A 20,741-nucleotide genomic window follows, 5' to 3' on the forward strand; every position below is an offset into this window, starting at 1 on the left:
ACTCGACCTCTCCCTCCAACAGCACTGCCGCACCCTTTTTCAAAGCTGCGCGTGCCCCCAGTTTCATTTTATTCTTCGCCTCATCCGTCGCCTCAACAAGAAACTTTTTCTCTTTCTCTCAAGTGCTAAGGAACGCAAGCTCCAACAACTCATCGACACCAACACCCATCTGGGACCCTCCACCCCTGCTTGTCCCTCCGTCCTCACCCCATCTTCCAATCCCAGCCCCAGCCGCGTATTCACTATACCCCCTGACCTTCCCCTCTCCGATGCTAAACGTTCAGTGCTCAGCAAAGGACTTAGTTTCATACCCTTACGCCCTCATCTCAATGAATTTCGGGCTCGGCATGATGCTGAACTCTTCTTCCGCCGTCTTCGTCTCCGTGCTCACTTCTTTGGGCAGGAGTCCTCTCCCCGTTCAACGGATCCTTTTACCCACCTCCAATATTCTCCCTCCACTTGGACCCCTCCCTCTGGATTCTTACCTTCTCTTGATCTTTTCATTGAGAACTGTCGGCGTGACATTAGTCGTCTCAATTTCTCTGCTCCTCTCACCCATTCTAATCTGTCTCTCTCTGAACTCACTGCACTCCGTTCTCTCAGGTCCAACCCCAACATTGTCATCAAACCCGCTGACAAGGGTGGTACTGTTGTTGTCTGGCGCATTGACCTCTACCTCGCGGAGGCTGAGCGTCAACTCGCAGACATTTCCTCCTACCTCTCCCTGGACCATGACCCCACCACAGAACATCAAGCCATTGTTTCCAGGACTGTCACTGACCTCATCTCCTCTGGAGATCTTCCTCCCACAGCTTCCAACTTGATAGTCGCCCAACCTCGGACGGCCCGCTTCTACCTCCTACCCAAAATCCACAAACAGAACTGTCCTGGCAGACCGATCGTGTCAGCCTGTTCCTGCCCCACGGAACTCATTTCTCGTTATCTTGACTCCCTTCTCTCTCCCCTTGTCCAGTCCCTTCCCACCTACATCCGTGATTCCTCTGACACCTTAAGTCACATCAACAATTTCCAGTTCCCTGGCCCCAACCGCTTCCTCTTCACCATGGATGTCCAATCCCTCTACACCTCCATCCCCCATCAGGATGGTCTGAGGGCCCTTAGCTTCTTCCTTGAACAGAGGCCCCAACAATCCCCATCCACCACTACTCTCCTCCGTCTGGCTGAACTTGTTCTCACACTGAACAATTTCTCCTTCAACTCCTCTCACTTCCTCCAAATAAAAGGTGTAGCTATGGGTACCCGCATGGGCCCCAGCTATGCCTGTCTCTTTATGGGGTATGTGGAACATTCCTTGTTCCAGTCCTACTCCGGCCCCCTCCCACAACTCTTTCTCCGGTACATCGATGATTACTTCGGTGCTGCTTCATGCTCTCGTCGGGACCTGGAAAAATTTATTAATTTTGCTTCCAATCTCCACCCCTCCATCATTTTCACATGGTCCATCTCTGACACTTCTCTTCCCTTCCTTGACCTCTCTGTCTCAATTTCTGATGATAGACTGTCCACCAATATCCATTACAAGCCTACCGACTCCCGCAGCTACCTCGACTACAGCTCCTCACACCCCGCTTCTTGTAAAGACTCCATCCCATTCTCTCAGTTCCTTTGCCTCCGTCTGATGACGCTACCTTCAAAAACAGCTCCTCTGACATGTCCTCCTTCTTCCTTAACCGAGGTTTTCCATCCACGGTCGTTGACAGGGCCCTCAACCGTGTCCGGCCCATATCCCGCGCATCCTCCCTCACGCCTTCTCCTCCTTCCCAGAAACATGATAGGGTCCCCCTTGTCCTCACTTATCACTCCACCAGCCTCCGCATTCAAAGGATCATCCTCCGCCATTTCCGCCAACTCCAGCATGATGCCACCACCAAACACATCTTCCCTTCACCCCCCCTGACGGCATTCCGTAGGGATCGTTCCCTCCGGGACACCCTGGTCCACTCCTCCATCACCCCCTACTCCTCAACCCCCACTTATGGCACCTCCCCATGCCCACGCAGAAGATGCAACACCTGCCCCTTCACTTCCTCTCTCCTCACCGTCCAAGGGCCCAAACACTCCTTTCAAGTGAAGCAGCATTTCACTTGCATTTCCCCTAACTTAGTCTACTGCATTCGTTGCTCCCAATGCGGTCTCCTCTACATTGGAGAGACCAAACGCAAACTGGGCGACCGTTTTGCGGAACACCTGCGGTCTGTCCGCAAGAAAGACCCAAACCTCCCTGTCGCTTGCCATTTTAACACTCCACCCTGTTCTCTTGCCCACATGTCTGTCCTTGGCTTGCTGCATTGTTCCAGTGAAGCCCAACGCAAACTGGAGGAACAGCACCTCATCTTCCGACTAGGCACTTTACAGCCTTCCGGGCTGAATATTGAATTCAACAACTTTAGATCTTAAACTCCCCCTCCCCCCATCCCCACCCCGTTTCTCCACCTCCCCCCCTTTTTTTTCAATAATTTATATAGATTCTTCTTTCCCCACCTATTTCCATTATTTTTAAATCTAAAACTAAAACCTTGTTAGTCTGTCCACCCCACCCCCACTAGAGCTGTACTTTGAATATCCTGTCTTCCATTCTTAATCAGCACTTTTCTTAGACAAATATCACCACCTTCAACACCTCTTTGACCCTTTTATCTGTGACATCTTTTGATTATCTGCTCCTATCACTGCTTATCTCCACCATCACCACACCCTCAACATCTCTCTTCCCCCCCCACCCCCCACCTTAAACCAGTTTATATTTCTCCCTTCTCCTAACTATGCTTCAGTTCTGCCGAAGGGCCATGAAGGCTCGAAACGTTAACTGATTTCTTCTCCGCCGATGCTGCCAGACCTGCTGAGTTTTTCCAGGTAATTCTGTTTTTGTTTTGGATTTCCAGCATCTGCAGTAGCTTTTAGCTTTTTGTTTTTATTCCATACTGTCAGTGTGGATCAACACGTTGATGCTCTTACGCAATCTGAGACATTCGCCACAATTGGGATTGTATACTTGTAGAAGGGTGGTAAGTTTTTGCTTAAGATTAAAATTGATACAGGCGCAAGTGCTAATTTCTTGCCTTTCCATATGTTGAAGGCAATGTATGTAGACAAATGTCAATCTATGAAGCAGCCCACCATGGCTCGGCTGACTGCCTACAATGGCTTGCCAATCATGCGTATTGAAATTATAACTTTGCAGTGCAGTTGGTGGAAGTCGGAACGGGTTTCACAAATATTTAATATTGTAGATATAGGTGCCCAGCTATGGCAGGATTTCCAACATCCAGAGATTTATGGATCATTATAATACATGAGGTCAGCACTATACGGAAAGGAACGGAAGGCTTTAGCACAGGTTGCACTGAGTTGACCTGCAATTGCTTTCTCTGAACAGGTTTGATGTAATTGATGGCTTCAATGGAGATGCCATGTTGCACATAAGGGAGACTGCAGTTTCTAATACCGATGCACTAAGCTAGTGCAGCATATAAACTCAACACTGATTGGTGCAGCTCCATCATCTGTTTGCTGAAAAAAGGATGGCAATTTCAGGATTTGTATAGATCTGAGATAGCTGAACTTAGCCCTCAAACAATGCCCGCATAAATTCCCGACCCTTGAGGAGCTGAACCCTCAATGAACTGATGCTAATTACTTTTCAAAACTTGATGTAAAGCAGGGCTATTGGTCTGTCTACTAAGACAAAGAATCTCAGCTGCTCACACATTTAGAATGTAATTTGGGAGATAAAAACAAAAAACTACTGCGGATGCTTGAAATCCAAAACAAAAACAGAATTATCTGGAAAAACTCAGCAGGTCTGGCAGCATCGGCGGAGAAGAAAAGAGTTGACGTTTCGAGTCCTCATGACCCTTCAGCAGAACTGAGTAAAGTTATGAGGGGGTGAAATATAAGCTGGTTTAAGGTGGGGGGGGGAGAGAAGTTGGGGGGGTGTGGTTGTAGGGACAAGCAAGCAGTGATAGGAGCAGATAATCAAAAGATGTCACAGACAAAAGGAACAAAGAGGTGTTGAAGGTGGTGATATTATCTAAGAGAATGTGCTAATTAAGAATGGATGGCAGGACACTGAAGGTACAGCTTTAGTGGGGGTGGGGTGGAAAGACTGACAGGGTATTACAGTTATAGATTTAAAAATAATGGAAATAGGTGGGAAAAGAAAAATCTATATAAATTATTGAAAAAAACAAAAGGGAGGGGGAAGAAACGGAAAGGGGATGGGGATGGGGGAGGGAGAGTTTAAGATCTAAAGTTGTTGAATTCAATATTCAGCCCAGAAGGCTGTAAAGTGCCTAGTCGGAAGATGAGGTGCTGTTCCTCCAGTTTGCGTTGGGCTTCACTGGAACAATGCAGCAAGCCAAGGACAGACATGTGGGCAAGAGAGCAGGGTGGAGTGTTAAAATGGCAAGCGACAGGGAGGTTTGGGTCTTTCTTGCGGACAGACCGCAGGATACTGTTTCAGACCAGAGTCAACCTAGTGAAGCTACAACACAGGACTACTTGCGTGCCAAACAACATAAGCAGCAAGTGATAGACTGGGCTAAGTGATTCCACAACCAAAGGATCAGGTCTAAGCTCTGCAGCCCTGCCACATCCAGTCGTGAATGTTGGTGGAGGACAATTAAACAACTCACTGGAGGAGGAGGCTCCATAAATATTCCTATGGAGGAGCCCAGCACATCTGTGCAAAAGATAAGGCTGAAGCACTTGCAAAAATCTACAGCCAGAAGTGCCGAGTGGATGATCCATCTTGGCCTCCTCTGGAGGTCCCCAGCATCACAGGTGCCAGTTTTCAGCCAAATCCATTCACCCCACATGATATCAAGAAATGGCTGAAGACGCTGGATACTGCAAAGGCTATGGGCCCTGACAATATTCGGCAATAGTGCTGAACGCTTGTGCTCTAGAAATTGTCCAACCCCTAGCCAAGGTGTTCCGGTACAGCAATAATACTGGCACAACCTAGCAGAGTGGAAAATTTCCCAGGCATGTCCTGTACACAAAATCAGGATAAGTCCTACCCAGTCAATTGCCACCTCATCAGTCTACTCTTGATCATCAGTAAAGTAATGGAAGGGGTTATCAACTGTGCTTTCATGCAGTACATGGTTAGCAATAACCTGCTCAGTTTGACTTACGCCATGGTCACTCAGCTCCTGACCTCTTTACAGCCTTGGTTCAAACATGGACAAAAGAGCTGAACTCCAGAGGTGAGGTGAGAGTGACATCAAAACAGCATTTGACCGAGTGTGGCATCAAGGGGCCCTAGCAAAACTGAAGTCAATGGGAATCAGGGGGAAAACTGTCCTTTGGTTGTAGTCATACCTAGTACAAGGAAAGATGGTTGTGGTTGTTGGAGGTCAATCATCTCTGTCCCAGGACATCACTGCAAGAGTTCCTCAGAGTAGTGTCCTAGGCCCAACCATCTTCAACTGCTTCATCAATAACCTTCCTTCCATCACAAGGTCAGAAGTGGGGATGTTCACTGATGATTGTACAATGTTCAGCACCATTCACAACTCCTCAGATACAGAAGCAGTCCATGCCCAATTGTAGCAAGACCTGGCCAATATCCAGGCTTGGGCTGACAAGTGGCAAGTAACATTTGCGCCACACAAGTGTCGGGCGATGACCATCTCCAACCAAAAAAAATCTAACCATCACCCCTGGATATTCAATGGCATTGCCATCGCTGAATTCCCACTATCATCATCTTGGGGGTTACCATTGACCAGAATCCGAACTGGACTAGCCATCAAAATTCTATGGCTACAAGAGCAGGTCAGAGGCTAGGAATCCTGCAGCAGCTAACTCACCTCCTGACTCCCCAAAGCCTGTCCACCATCTACAAGGCACAAGCCAGGAGTGTGATGGAATACTTTCCACTTGCTTAGATGAGTGCAGCTCCCAAAACACTCAAGAAGATTGACACCATCCAGCACAAAGCAGCCCGCTCGATTGGTACCCCATCCACAAATATTCATTCCCTCCATCACTGACACACAGTGTCAGCAGTGTGTAACATCTACAAGATGCACTGCAGCAACTCACCCCAAGTCTCCTTAGGCAGCACCTTCCAAACCCACGACCACTACCATCTAGAAGGACAAGGGCAGCAGATAGATGGGAACACCACCACCTGGAATTTCCCCAAGCCACTCACCATCCTGACTTGGAAATATATCACTATTCCTTCACGGTTGTTAGGTCAAAATCCTGGAACTCCTTCCCTAACAGCACTGTCGGTGCCCTACACTGCATGGACTATAGCGGTTCAAGAAGGTAGCTTCACCAGGTTGACATGTCATTTTTAGGTATGCCTGGTGCTGCATGCCCTCCTGCACTCTTCATTGAACCAGGGTTGATTCCCTGGCTTGGTGGGTAATGGTAGAGTCGAGGATATGCCGGGCCATGAGGTTACAGATTGTGGTTGAGTACAGTTCTGCTGCTGCTAATGGCCCACAGCGCCTCATGGATGCCCAGTCTTGAGTTGCTAGATCTATTTGAAATCTATCCCATTTAGCAGGCTGGTGGTGCCAAACAACGCGATAGAGGGTATCCTCAATGTGAAAATGGGACTTTTTCTTCACAAGGACTGTGCAGTGGTCACTCCTATTGATGCTACCATGGACAGATGCATCTATGGCTGAGCCTGGGCTGTGGTTTCCTTGCCCATGTTTAACCTGATGCCATGAAACTTCATGGGGTCGGAAGTAGATGTTGAGGACTCCCATGGCAGCTCCCTGCCGACTGCATACCACTGTGCCACCAATTCTGCTGGGTCTGTCCTGCTACTGGTACAGGTGATGTCCTGTACATTATCTATAAGATATGATTCCGTGCGTATGACTATATCAGGGTATTGTTTGACCAGTTTTGAGACAGCTCTCCTAATTGTTGCACTAGCCCCCAAATGTTAATAAGGAGGACCTTGCAGGATTGACAGGGCTGCGTTTGTCATTGTTATTTCCGATGCCTAGGTCAATGCTGAGTTGTCCATCCGATTTCATTCCTGTTGGGCTTTTTAATGGTTTGGTGCATCTGAGTGGCTTGCTGGGCCATTTTTATTGTAAGAGCATTTAGGAGTCAATCACATTGCTGTGGGTCTGGAGTCACATGTAGCCAGACCCGGTAAGAATGGCAGGTATATCCTGAGGGGTGTTTTTCAAATAGAAACAAGCCCTGATACCCAAAGCTCTGTATTTTGATATTCTAACCCAATTACATCATGGACATCTAGGGATTGAATGTATCAGACATATTGCTAGAACGACACTTCATTAGTCAGGAATCAACAGTGATGTTGAGTAGGTGGTGAAATCCTGTGAGGCATGTCAAAGTTATCAACCAAATAAACAGAAGGAACACTTGATTCCACATGAAAAGCCTTCAAATCCATTGGTGAAGATTAGCACAGACTTATTTCACGCTCAAGGTAATAATTTTCTCCTTGTTATAGATTACTTCACATAATATCTGATCATCAGGCAGCCATGTGATACATCAAGTGTGATGATTACAGGTTTGATCAGTGCTCTTTTCAGCTCATTTGGCATGCCAAAAGAAATTATCTCAGATAATGGGCCGCAATATGCTGGCAGATTGCTTCAAGGCGTGTGCCAGGTGTGGAGTCCATCGCGTGACAAATTATCCAAACTCAAGTGGTATGGTTGAATGCATGGTTTGTACCATCAAATTATTAATTTTAAATTATAAAATTTAGGCAGACAGGACAAGATATTAAGGTTGCAATGCTATACCTCCAATCTACTCCTTTAGACATGGGTGTACCATCGCCTGCAGGGTTGTTGTTTGGGAGGTATGTAATAACCACCTTGTTAAGTCATCATCTTTCTATGTTTTTGACAGTAAGAGATGTATTTCTTTCCAAACAAGGGACAGTGAAGGTACTGCATGGCAGGCAAGCAAGGCCAGAATTGGCCCAATAGTGAGTAGTACAGAAGGTCAGAGTTTTCAATCATTCATCGGGATCTTGGTATTCTGCAGAGGTTGCTAATGTGTGCGACCAGCCCAGACAGATGAGATCAAGATACCCAGTTGTATAATTTTCAGATGGAATCCAAGTCAACTCAGAAAGTTATATAACTTTACCACATGTGACACGACTGTCACATCATGGACAAGGTCAAGGACAGGATTCAATGGCGGGCACATTGATATCATGTGTACAGAGGAAAAACAGGTTGACAAAAGTCCTGAGTTGTCAGTAAATCACAAGAATCGTGAAACGATCACAGTTCTGAGCAGAGGTTTACAATCACAAGATCTGGTCAAATAAGTACAACTCCTTTACTGTTTTGAGATTCTTAGTTTTGTGTACTTGTAAATTATGTTTTGTTTTATTCCCTTATAATTACTTTGAACCACAACATCACTGTATATTGCATACCTGTTTTCGGATTAATGGGATATGTTGGAAAAGAAGGGGGATGTCGTGGGATTACTTTAAGAGACTGTTAAGTGGAGAATCACAGAAGGAAGTGATGTCAAATCTCACATGATCCAAGAGTTGTGGGTGTAGATGTAACAGAGTAAGAATTGTATAAAAAACGCTCCTGTACTTGTGGTGTGTATATATGGTTCAGTTCAAGTTACAATAAAGAGCCCATTTATGCTGTCAGAAGCACATCTTTTAAGACTGTATTTTTCTCTTACAAAATAGAAGAATATGACCTGAATTGGACAGGTGGATACTGGCCTGGGATCTAGTTTCACTTTTGAAATGGAGGCAGCAAGTCTAAGGCTCTATTCTGTACTGTTTTTTTAAGGAGTTTTATGGCTGGAGGAGTCGTTTGTGTTAATTAATGGAAAGCTTTTATGACCAGGCAGCCACATGGGAGAGAGGGAAGAAACCTGGACTGTTGCCTGGTAACCAGAGGCCACAGGGAGAGAACAGCAGTTTGTTTTGGAAGTTGTTTGAGAGCAGTTTGGTTGGAAGCAGCAGAGATAACAGACCAACCGGAAGCTGAAGGCTCTCCCTCCTCCTTTGCCTAAAGTGTGTGTAGTTATCAACTGTAGCCAGAACTCTTATGAGTGCAGCTAGTCTGAAATTGGACACAACTGAACCAAGCTGGTGAGAGTCCCTGGGCATCCACCAGGACCAGCAGCCCGCCAACACACGAGAGAACGCCAAGTCAACAGCATCGAGACCCTACAGACTATACCCTTTATTTTTATAACCTCCTTAAAAGCCCACCTCTGCACAGAGACATTATCTGCTTGTCCTTTGTTTGTCTGTGTGTGTGTGTGTCTGTGTGCTTGTTTGGGGGAATTCTTTAGGAAGAAATCAATAGCTATACTTCCTGATTGCAATTGTTTGTTAACTAGTACTTGCAACTTGTTAAAATAAGTTTTGTTTTAAGAATAAATTAATCATTCTGCGTTTTTGAAAGAAGCCTGGTTAGAGTCTCTTTTCATCTGGGTACTAATGATATAGATACCCAACTGGCCACTTTGGGATAAAATTAAACAATAAAATTAATAGTACAGCCTGTAGAGTAGTGGAGCTTGATAATTCATGCACTCCACCCGTCCCGGTTGTCACAGTGCATTGTATATAGCTGCATTCCTATGACACCTGTATCAGTCACACATGAAAGGAACAAATAGTATAAAACTGCTGGACGATTGGAAAATCCCTGTCGGCCTTCTTCAATAGGACTTAAGTGGCCATTAGTTAGCGGAATTGGCTACCCTTGCTTGGGGCAAGTAGTCCTGCGGCTCATCCATCCCATTCTGGGAAAACGGCCCAGAGGTTGGATAGAGCAGGGGAACTGGCACACTGGCTGACAGTACTATGTTTAGTGCTTGTGACCTGTTCCTGGCCCCAGCGGGGTTTCAAAGTCTGGAGACTGTGCAGAGTACATAGCAGATACATACTGTCATGAGGCTATGCCCCTCTGTTTTTTGAAAATATGTTTTCTCAGCTTTCAATTGCCTGGAAGTTTTGCAAATTGAAATGAGACAGAACACACTACTTAAAAATGCAAGGCCACCTTCCAAGGTGAAAGTGAAAAACAAACAAATTGCCCTCAGGGGAGTGTGAAGAGAGAGATATTTCCTATAATTCAGAGACCAATTGAAACTGATCACTGTCTAAGGAAGAGACATTAAAATGCAAAGTGCTGAATATTGAAACAATTGCTGCCAAAGACAGACCCACCCAAAATTTCTTGGAAATACACAATGAGTGGAATATTTCAAGGCCAGGCTACAGCCACAACAGAGAGAGATTGCAAGGAAGTTTTCAGCAGAGGAAACTGGCTGAAAGCTGGGCTCTCTCTGTCTGTCTCTCTCTCTCTTTTGGAGCAATCATATGACCCAATTCTGAAGACATCCTTACTGGAAATCTACCAGTAATCTGAGATCCCTTAACAATTCCAAAATCTTCTACATCTGACCATATCCTTGAAACCAGCTAACCCGAAATGTCCTGAACGTTTAAAATCTTACACCTCCAGGACAATCAAAGGGCGCTTAACCATATATTCTTTTAACTTTTTTTTTACTGGACTCTAAATTCCTTTATTTCTGATACCTGTATGTGTGATGTCACATTTTTATTATTTTTTCCCTCCGATTTAGTGGTCTTCCTTTGACTCAAGAAAACTTTTCTAATTGGTTCCTTATTGCTCACAGCTTAAGTAGTTAAATATATTCTGATTTGGAAAAAGCATATCCTCATGAAACAGAAACTTAGACCTTTATTGTGATCAACCAAGGAAGTTGAATAGAGGGTAGCCAGTTCAACCCTTCTCAACAAGTCATAACAAAATTGAGGGCTCGTATCCAGAGTTGTTCTCATAGACTGATGAAAGAATTAGAGAGGGAAAAGTAAATTGTTCCTTTAAAACCAATTTAAAAACTGCAAACGGTTTCCTTGGTCTCTAATACCAAAGTGTTAAAATGTCCACATTCAATGTCAATGCTTTCATATAGCAAGATGAGATAACTGGCAAGAAAGTTTTCAGCTGAGGAAACAGGCTGAAAGCTGCACTCTCTCTCTGTCTCTCTTTTTTGGAACAAGCATATTACCTGGTTCAGAAGCCAACTTTACTAGAAATCTACCAGTGAACCGAGGTCTCATAATAATTGCAACATCTTCTACATCTGACCGCATCCACAAAACCAGCTAAGCCAAATACGTTATATATTTGGTCATGATATGGCAGGTGGGATTTGCCAGGCTGACCAAACCCACAAGGAAAACTTGGCCACACTATCGCAATGGTTTTGCAATTTGTATTTATTATGAGAAGATTTGAGCACTAAATTCATAAGTAATGAGTCCACTAACACCTTTAGAGATTTAAAAAATTAAATTAAAACATTTATTAACAAAAGAAAAGAATAAAACACGTACACAAGATTGCAATTACGCAGTTACTTAATATTATAGCAATTCACAAAGTTCATAGTTAACCAGACTCACAACTACACCCCCTTTAAGCAGCAATCCAAAATATATTTAAAATTTTTAGCGACATTCCAGCAAGGTTACTGCAAGCATGCAAAAGCTTTTAACACAACTTTGGTTACTAGAATAGCAGACTTCTGCAAAGTGGCCACAGGCTTTTCCCCAAGTCTGTTTCACACAATGTACTTTTTAGATATTACACAGCCACCACTACCCTGCCCCGCCCATAGCCTTCCAATCCTTCTTTAAATACACTTCTTCTTTAATCCGTAAATCCCATTGTTCCCCCATGTCTTTGGAGTTTACTTTTCCCATAATATAAAAATCTTTTATGTTGCTATTATGGTGGGCACTTTTGGGAAAAATCAACATAATAACCTACTTTACTTATCTTGTTAGTTGTCAACATCCTACCATGTCTCTTTGAAAACCAAACACCTCTCCACTTAACTTAAAATGCAAATTTCATTCAAATCCTATCTGCTGACTTTACCCTAGCTCACTAATTAACATTTCAAATGCCATTTTACACCTAATTCTTTTGATAATTTCAACCTTGCAGTCTATCCGTCTCTAATTTAATTAAATCAATCACACAGACAGAACCATCCACACACACACAAACATAAGCCTACTTTTCAATACCCCACCAATAATATTATGAAAAATATGATAGTTTCGTGACAATTTGTGACTCTGATATCAGTAACACACTAAAGCAACAAATAACTTAACACTGATGGCTGATTGGAAAATCCCTGTCAGCCTCCTTCAATAGGATTTAAGTGGCCATTAATTAGCTGAATTAATTACCCTTGCTTGCGGGCAAGTAGTCCTGCTGCCCACTCATCCTGCCTTCAGGAAAATGTCCCAGAGGTTTGATGGAGCTGGGGAGTTGGGAGATGAACAATTAGGAATGGTAGAGGGAGTAATGAATGAAATAGACATTTCAGATAAGGTGGTCACTGTCAAGCTGGGTAGTTCAAAGGACAGCAAATCATTAGGTTTCATACAAGACCATTTAAAAAAAGTGCTCAAACAAAAATAAGCCCTATCCTTACCCATTTAAGAAATCAATAGAACCAGCAATGGTTCCAAATGATTGGAAAGAAGTGAACAGAAAAACAACTTTTTAAAAATAGGACCATGCACCTGATCCATTAAGTTAGAGGCCAGAAACCCTATCATCTGCCATGGCTGAAGTATGAGATGGTATCTTGAAAGAAGACTTTCTGCCTATCAAACAAATGAGAAATGTGGTATATGAATTTCAGTGCCAGTGTGATGCTAGGTATGTAGGCCGTACGTCCCAAAGACTGGCGGATCGTATCAAACAGCATGTCCCAGCTGTTGTTCACAACAGGTGGGGTACAGACCGTACCCAACCAGCCTGTGCTTGCAAAACTCAAAACACAGTGTCTGACATTAGATGTGATTCCGCGATTGGACAACATTTGCTAAATAATCCTCAATGTGCTAAGAAATACGCTGACAACCAATTTAAGACTGTCAGTTGGGCTTGCAATGTGGTGCATTTGCGTTTTTCGGAAGCTACATGTATTAATACACAGGTCCCTGTTCTTTGCAGATAGAAAGAACATGCACATATTGTCAAGAAAATAAGAAACTAATATTTTTTTCTGATAATTACCCTGGCATATTTTCTTATGTGCTGGAATTCAGGCTGTAATTGGATTAAGAGCTAGAGTGACGGCAAGGGCCTATAGGCAACAATGGTTTTGATATGTTAATGAATCAAGAGGAACTTCAAACAGAGTTTTACGTAAAACAATAACAGGGATAGTTTTTGATCGAGTTGTTTTAGATCAAAGGGGATATATGCAGTTTGTAGAAAGGTGTAAGGAAATAAGGTAAAGGTAGGGACAGTTTGTTTTTACAAGTCTACGAGCTAAAATAAAGAACAATTTAATCAATTCTGGGAAAAAAGCATATCTGAAGAGACTGGTTGAAACAATAGAGAGATCAAAGGGAAGGAACACATTTAAGGAAATACTGAAGCCTATGTGAAATGGTAGCTGCTCAGATCTCCCAGAAGACAGCAGGATAGCTGGGCAGAACTCCAAGAAAACAGCGTGAACAAGACCAGATCTGGAGATCCAGTTGCTGTCAGCCTCAGAGGACACCCCAAGGAAAAGACACCATGTGGTAAAATTATTGGATTTCTATAGATTTTAAAATCTATATGGATAGTTGCTGAACAGAAAGAGGAAAGGTTAGCTCTGGGGTCGTTATATTAAGACTTGAGAAACTATTTTATAGTGCTGTTTACTGTGTGAAGCCATTCATGTGTTTAAATGTAACTGTTTTTTTCCCTTTATTCTTTGAATAAATGCTTACAATACTATAAAATCATCACAAGTAGTCGGAGAAATCATTTCTTGATTTCAGAACTGCTCCTCATACTATACAAAATGCAAAAAATGTTTTGGCAGCTGTTTCAAGTTTCCCTCTGGGATTTGAGCAGCTCGGCATTTACCATCCGCCGTGCCATAACAATACATTGTGCCTGTTTCAACTAAGCAAGTGACAGCCATTTGCTGACTCATTCCTCTGGGCAATGCCTTGACCAATCAAGGTTAAGCTGCCTGGTTTAAATTTCAAACAATGCTTGGCAGTTAACTGTCATTCACCATCAGTGGTGCATTTTCCATGGCAACGCCACTTGCCAACCAGTCAGCACTCTCTTTGCATAGAGTGTAAATTGGTGTTTTCCCCCTTATGTTGGTATTATTGTGAGTGTCCTGATGAGTGCAAGACGAAAAGCTTAGACATGTCTCTTTTCTCAGCAATAACAATGAAATTTGTAGATGGGCATAGTGTGGTAAGGAGGCATAGGAAGTGGAGGGTGCAAGGTTATGGATTTGTAGAATGGAAGTCTTGCATAATAAATGTACTATAGTTCTTCAAAAAAAATTCCATAGAATTATAGAGAACCTATAGCCCTGTTGGGCATTTCTGTGTTTTATACTCCATACCAGCTCCTCCTAACTACCTTTTCCCACCTCTCCCTGTAGCATTCTACTCCCTTCTCTTTCATGTATACGTTAAGAGAAGTGCTGGTGTTTTGAAGGCTGCTATCGTAAGGCTCTGGATAATAGTTGTAATGGTTTATTTGTCTATTTTGAATAAAGCTGGTTTGGATATTTAGGGGTTTTCACAATGCTCAAGACTGCTGTGTTTTGTTAAAATATTAACCACAACTGGACAATGTGAAATTTTCCCACAATAAATATATATAAATTGAACTTCAGTTAAAACAGGTTGGTTCACGACACTTTATATTACGTACCATAACATTGTTGCCCCATTTTAAACCGGAATGCATGTATCACACTGTGAATAATCAGATTTTGATGAACAATTGTAACAAATGTTTAATTAAACAAGTGCCCCAAGGAGTTTAAATAGAGAAATGCTCCATTAAGCCCATATGCTTTTTCCTCATACTTATTGCTTTCCGTGTTAACTCATCCATTATGTTCTGCCACTGTGATTCCATTTGATGTAGTTTTATCCATTCTACACGACAGTACTATTAACATGATCTATCTCTGTCAGAGCAACGATATCTCTAACAGTGGATGGATTAGCTTTTACAATCTGCTTTAACTATTGAGCATCGAGATTTAATTCATATTTCAATGGCATAGCTTTCTGTTGAGATTATCTTATCAGTAAGTTAATCATTATTTTCTCTTTTAAACCTTGATGGTGTGATGCCTTGTTATTTGCAATGTCCCCCCTTTACCCAAACGAATGAATCAATTATTTAACCAAATATATAGATGTCCTATTATAAGAGGCTTCATGTGAAACTCCATTATTTGACAAATTAGTAGTTCTGGGAAAAGTTTCCCGATTAACTGAGCAGATGGTTAGCTCAAATCCCAGCCTCAGCTGTCCTGGTTCTACTAGATAAAACAAATTCAAGCAGTTTCCATGGAGTATTACCACCACCACAACCATATACAACCTTAGGCAAAAGACAAACTGATGGGACACACCCCCTTTTTGTTGACCATTTGCCATGGCACTGGCACCCTAACACCCCCTCCACTTGCTGTTCAAATCCAGGATTTGCACCACCTACCCTTTTACCTCCTTGCTTTCAGCACCTGGGGCTGTAAAAACTCCTTGCAGGTGAAGCAGCAATTTACCGAGAAGGAAATGGGAGCCGGTGGTCAGTGAGGTCAATCCCTGGAACATGGCCCTGAGGTCCGAGCTGCAGTGCACTAGCAATTAATGGTCACTTAAGGACCTTCTCTCACTGCTGCTACTATTTTCCTCACAGCGGGGAAGCCCATGCATGTGGCAAAACAGTGGGCTGGGAGGTCCATCCTATTTGGGCCGTGCCCAATGGAGGTCCCCGCAGTGGTGATTATCATCCGACTTGTACCCCACCGCCCACCTCCCCTCCAGCCAACCAATCACAGCCTCCCCATTTTACTTGCCAAGACCTGACTCAATGGTCCCTGTGAAACCACCCCACCTCCATGTTGGCCTCCAGCAGCAGTCCTTGTGGGGGACTGCTGCAGTCTCAGCAATGATCATCACTCCTGGTAGGGCTGCTTGGACTGGAAAGCTACCAGACATCTAATTGGCTGGCAGCTCTCAGAGGTGGGTCTTCCCCCTAGATGGGAGTGGAAACCGCGACTTGACCATTTGAGGGCCTCATGGCTGTAATATCGGGTCAGAGCTTCCTGGTTTTGGGGAGGTAGGCTTGCCCCCAATTTTTTACTGTTGGGTGGGGCCATCGCCCTGTGTAATATTACGGCCCAAGAGTTTGACTTTCCAATTCTGGGCAGTGGCTGTACTGTCCTCTAATTGCTATAGTTGTATTCTTTCCCAGCCTGGTTAGCATTGACTGAATTGCCTGAATGACTTTCCTGCTGGGCAAAGGATGCTTAGTTCCTTTGTTGAGCTTGGGACTGGATTGGAAAGATTCCCAGTAGGCCTGTAGTTAGCCTAACCAAGAAGAGATTTCCTTCACTCGCTGGCTGGTTTGTAACTAGGTTCAACAAAGTAAGCCAAACACCAAATAAACTCATATAGAACAATACTTTTCAGAATCTCACTTCATAGAAGGAAGTTATGAAGAGAGCCACTAAGAAATGAATTTAGCTAAATGCCACCCTCTTTGGAGAATACTAATATTCCACAACCAAATGGTAGGTGAATGGAATATTCTCTTTTCTAATATCCACAATAAGTATACAAACTTCTTTAATTTTAATGGGGATCTTTAATTGAGAGTGGGATTCGGAGAAATGCCAAGACTGACCTGACTTTGACAGCATGAAGCCTAGCCTATTTTGTCTCCTGATCCTCCACCTTCATGCCATTAATCAGTCCACCTTATAGGGGAGGGAAGTGGCAGCTGGCCAGTACATGGGAGCAAAGTTCAGGTAAAAGGAGACTACCAGCTGCTGCCAAAGTGAGTATCACAAGTGTCATGAAGATGTGCTTTTTGCCAAATAATGATTTTTAATCCACTGGGTGGAAATCTGAATTGTACTTTTAAAAACGGACTTTTTTAAAAAACAGAGACTGAAATGATTTGACCTTACAGCCCAAGAAAGCTAAATCCAATTTGCATTCCTATACTAAAAGCAAAATACTGCAGATGCTGGAAAAATTCAGCAGGTCTGGCAGCATCTGGAGAGAAAGAAACAGAGTTAATGTTTTGAGTCCATATGACTTCTTCAGAGCATTACTATAGGATCCATGTTCCAATTCATCGGAGTGGAGTCATTCTGCAAAACCCATCAAAGGCAATGACTTCAGGGGAGTGCGAAGGACTCACTTCTCATTACCAAGGCATCTATGACAATCACCTGAGGTATTCAACTGTAGGAAATGGACCTTTAAGACTATTCACCTGTACAATGGGATCCTGGCTGTTAGCTTTCAGACATGAGCTAATCAAATCACCTTTGGAATACATGACAATGTCTATTTTTGAATCCCCCGGCAGTTGGAGAAGGAAAGTGTGGTAATCTGAGGTGCAATACACCTTTAAGAGAATGTGAACAGATTGACCACGTGACTGTATGACCCAATAGCTGTGTAGCGTGGTCTACAATGATAATATTATCGAGAATAGGGTCTGGTTGGAGAAGCACACATTATGTTAATGCTCTGTTGTCTGTGTAAATAAATAGCATGTGCTTCACCTCATGTTGGTCTCTACGTCTGCAGTATATTGTTATCAGCTCACCCACCGACAGATAAGCATGCAACTGGTTCACAAGCAAAGTGACCCCACAGTAGAACATAACAGAAAGTCACATGACAAGCCAACTCTTTGTCTGCTTTAAACATATATTTCTCAGCCGAATTGAGGTCAAGCAGCTTAGAGAGAAGGCCTAACAGGGGTCCCTCCTGCCTCCATTTTTCTCCAACATGCCTGGTAGGTTTCGAGCTCTGTTTACTGACTGTGATTATTCAGGAATGCCCCACTACAGACAGAGATTTCTTAAAAGAAACCAACCTAACATTACCATCTCCTGAAGAACAACCAACTCAGTCATCTACGTCTTTAAATTGGAGGCATTGAGACCATCAAATTCAACCTGAAGCTAGCCTAATCACCAAACTGCAGACTGTATACTTTTTTTTAATTGACTAATTTGGCCAACCAATCCTTCCCCACTCTACAGTCTCTATTTGGGTGTGCACATGTGCATGCGTGTGTGCGCATATGTGCGTGTGTGCACACGTGTGTGTGTGTGTGTGTGTGTGTATGGATTGGTTTAAGTACAATAAAGCTAACCCCTTTCTTTGTCTACCTCAACAAAATTTGCCCTATTGGTTCTTTTATGATTACAACGTGTAAATAAGTACTCATTGAATTGGGAAGTATATAAAATATAATAAAGAGGGAAAATAAACTTTGAGGGTTAACTGGCAAGTAATATAAAAACAGACAGTGAGAGCTTCTTTAAATATATAAAAAGGAAGAGAGAGGCCAAAGTGAACATAGGCCCCTTACAGAATGAGGCTGGGGAAATAATAATGGAGAACCAGGAAATGGCAGAGGAGTTGAATAAATATTTTGCTTCAGTCTTCACGGTAGAAGATATAATAGCATTCCAAAAATACTAAATAATCAAGGGACAAAAGGAGGGGAGGAAATAAATACAATAACTATCACTAGAGAAGATGTACTAGGGAAACTGATGCTAAAGGCTGATAAGTCCTCTGGGCCTGATGGGTTGCATCCTAGGATATTAAAGGAAGTAGTTACAGAGATAACGGATGCACTTGTAGTAATCTTCCAAGAACCCTTAGATTCTGGAAAAGTCCCAGAGAATTGGAGAATCGCCAATGTGACACCCTAATTCAAAAAGGGAGGGAGACAAAACACAGGTAACTATAGACCAGTTTGCTTAACACCTGTCACTGGGAAAATGTTGGAGTCCATTATAAAGGATGTAATAGCAGAGCATTTAGAAATACATAATCTAATCAAGCAGGGTCAGCATGGCTTCATGAAGGGGAAATCATGCCTAACAAATTTATTAGAATTCTTTGAAGAGGTAACAAGCAGAATAAACAAAGGGGAACCAGTAGATGTAATATATCTGGATTTCCAAAAGGCATTCGATAAGATACCGCATATAAGGCTACTTAATAAGATAAGAGCCCATGGTGTTGGGGCTAGTATATTAGCATGGATAGAGGATTGGATAACTAATAGAAGATAGAGAGTTGGAATAAGGGGAGCATTTTCAGGATGGCAACCAGTAACGAGTGGAGTGCCACAGGGATCAGTGCTGAGGCCACAATTATTTACAATATATATTAATGACTTGGATGAGGGATGTGAATGTACTATTGCCAAGTTTGCGGATGACACAAAAATAGGTGGGAAGGCAAGTGGTGAGGCTGACACAAGGAGTCTACAGAGGGATATAGACAGGTCAAGTGAGTGGGCAAAAACATGGCAGATGGAATATAATGTGGGAAAATGTGAAATATGCACTTTGACAGGAAGAATAGAGAAGCTGAATATTATATAAATGGAGAAAGACTGCAGAAGGCTGCAGCACAGAGGAATTTGGGAGTCCTTGTGCATGAATCCCAAAAAGCTAACATACAAGTTCTGCAGGTAATAGGGAAGATAAATGGAATGTTGGTCTTTATTTCAAAGGGAATGGCGTATAAAAATAAGGAAGTCTTGCTAAAACTATACAAGGCACTAGTTAGAGCACACCTGGAATACTGTGAACCATTTTGGTCCCCTTATCTATGGAAAGATATACTGGCATTGGAGGCAGTCCAGAGAAGGTTCACTAGGTTGATCCCAGATATGCAGGGATTTTCTTATGAGGAGAGGTTGAGTAGGTTGGGCCTGTACTCATTGGAGTTTAGTAGAATGAGAGGCGACTTTATTGAAACATGTAAGGTTCTTAAGGGGCTTGACAGGGTAAATGCTGAGAGATTGTTTCCCCTTGGGAGAGTCTAGGACCAGAGGGCATAACCTCAGAGTAAGGGGGCACCCATTTAAAACAGAGGTGAGGAGAAATTTCTTCTCTCAGAGGGTAGTCAATCTGTGGAATTCTTTACCGCAGAGGGCTGTAGAGGCTGGGTCGTTAAGTATATTCAAGGCTGAGATCGACAGATTTTTAATCAGTAAGGGAATCAAGGGTTATGGGAAAAGGCAGGAAAGTGGAGTTGAGGATTATCAGATCAGCCATGATCTCATTGAATGGTGGAGCAGACTTGATGGGCCGATTGGCCTACTTCTGCTCCTATGTCTTATGACCTTTCCAAAAAACAAAACAAAACTGCTGCAGTCAACTGAGAAGAGGGCAAATTCGACCCCTCCTCACCAAGTCATAACAGAAGCAAAAAGTAAGTTACAGGGAGGAGATTTTGGGATGATTTTGCAGGATACGAATGCCAGAAGGGGAAGGCTGGGAGCAATCAGGCCTAAACATTCCTTGTAGGGCCTTGAGGAGCACTCTTACTTCCTCCAGCCCCAAAGAGAAGAAAAGTACTTACCTTAAATGACCTCTTCTGGTTCCAAATCCTTTTACAGCTGTTTTCACTTGGCTGGAAAGTCACAACCACTACCCATTCCAGGCCAGAGGTAAATTGCAGTCAAGACTCAAACCCTGATCTATACATTTAATAAGGACCTTGCCACTTAACAGGCAAGATTTTTTAATAATTTATTCACGGGATGTGGGCTTCGCAGGCTGGGCCAGCATTTATTGCCCATCTCTAGTTGCCCATGAGGAGGCAGTCCATGTGGTGT

This window comes from Cetorhinus maximus, chromosome 2 (assembly GCF_964194155.1).
Source record: "Cetorhinus maximus chromosome 2, sCetMax3.hap1.1, whole genome shotgun sequence".
NCBI classification, from domain to species: domain Eukaryota; kingdom Metazoa; phylum Chordata; class Chondrichthyes; order Lamniformes; family Cetorhinidae; genus Cetorhinus; species Cetorhinus maximus.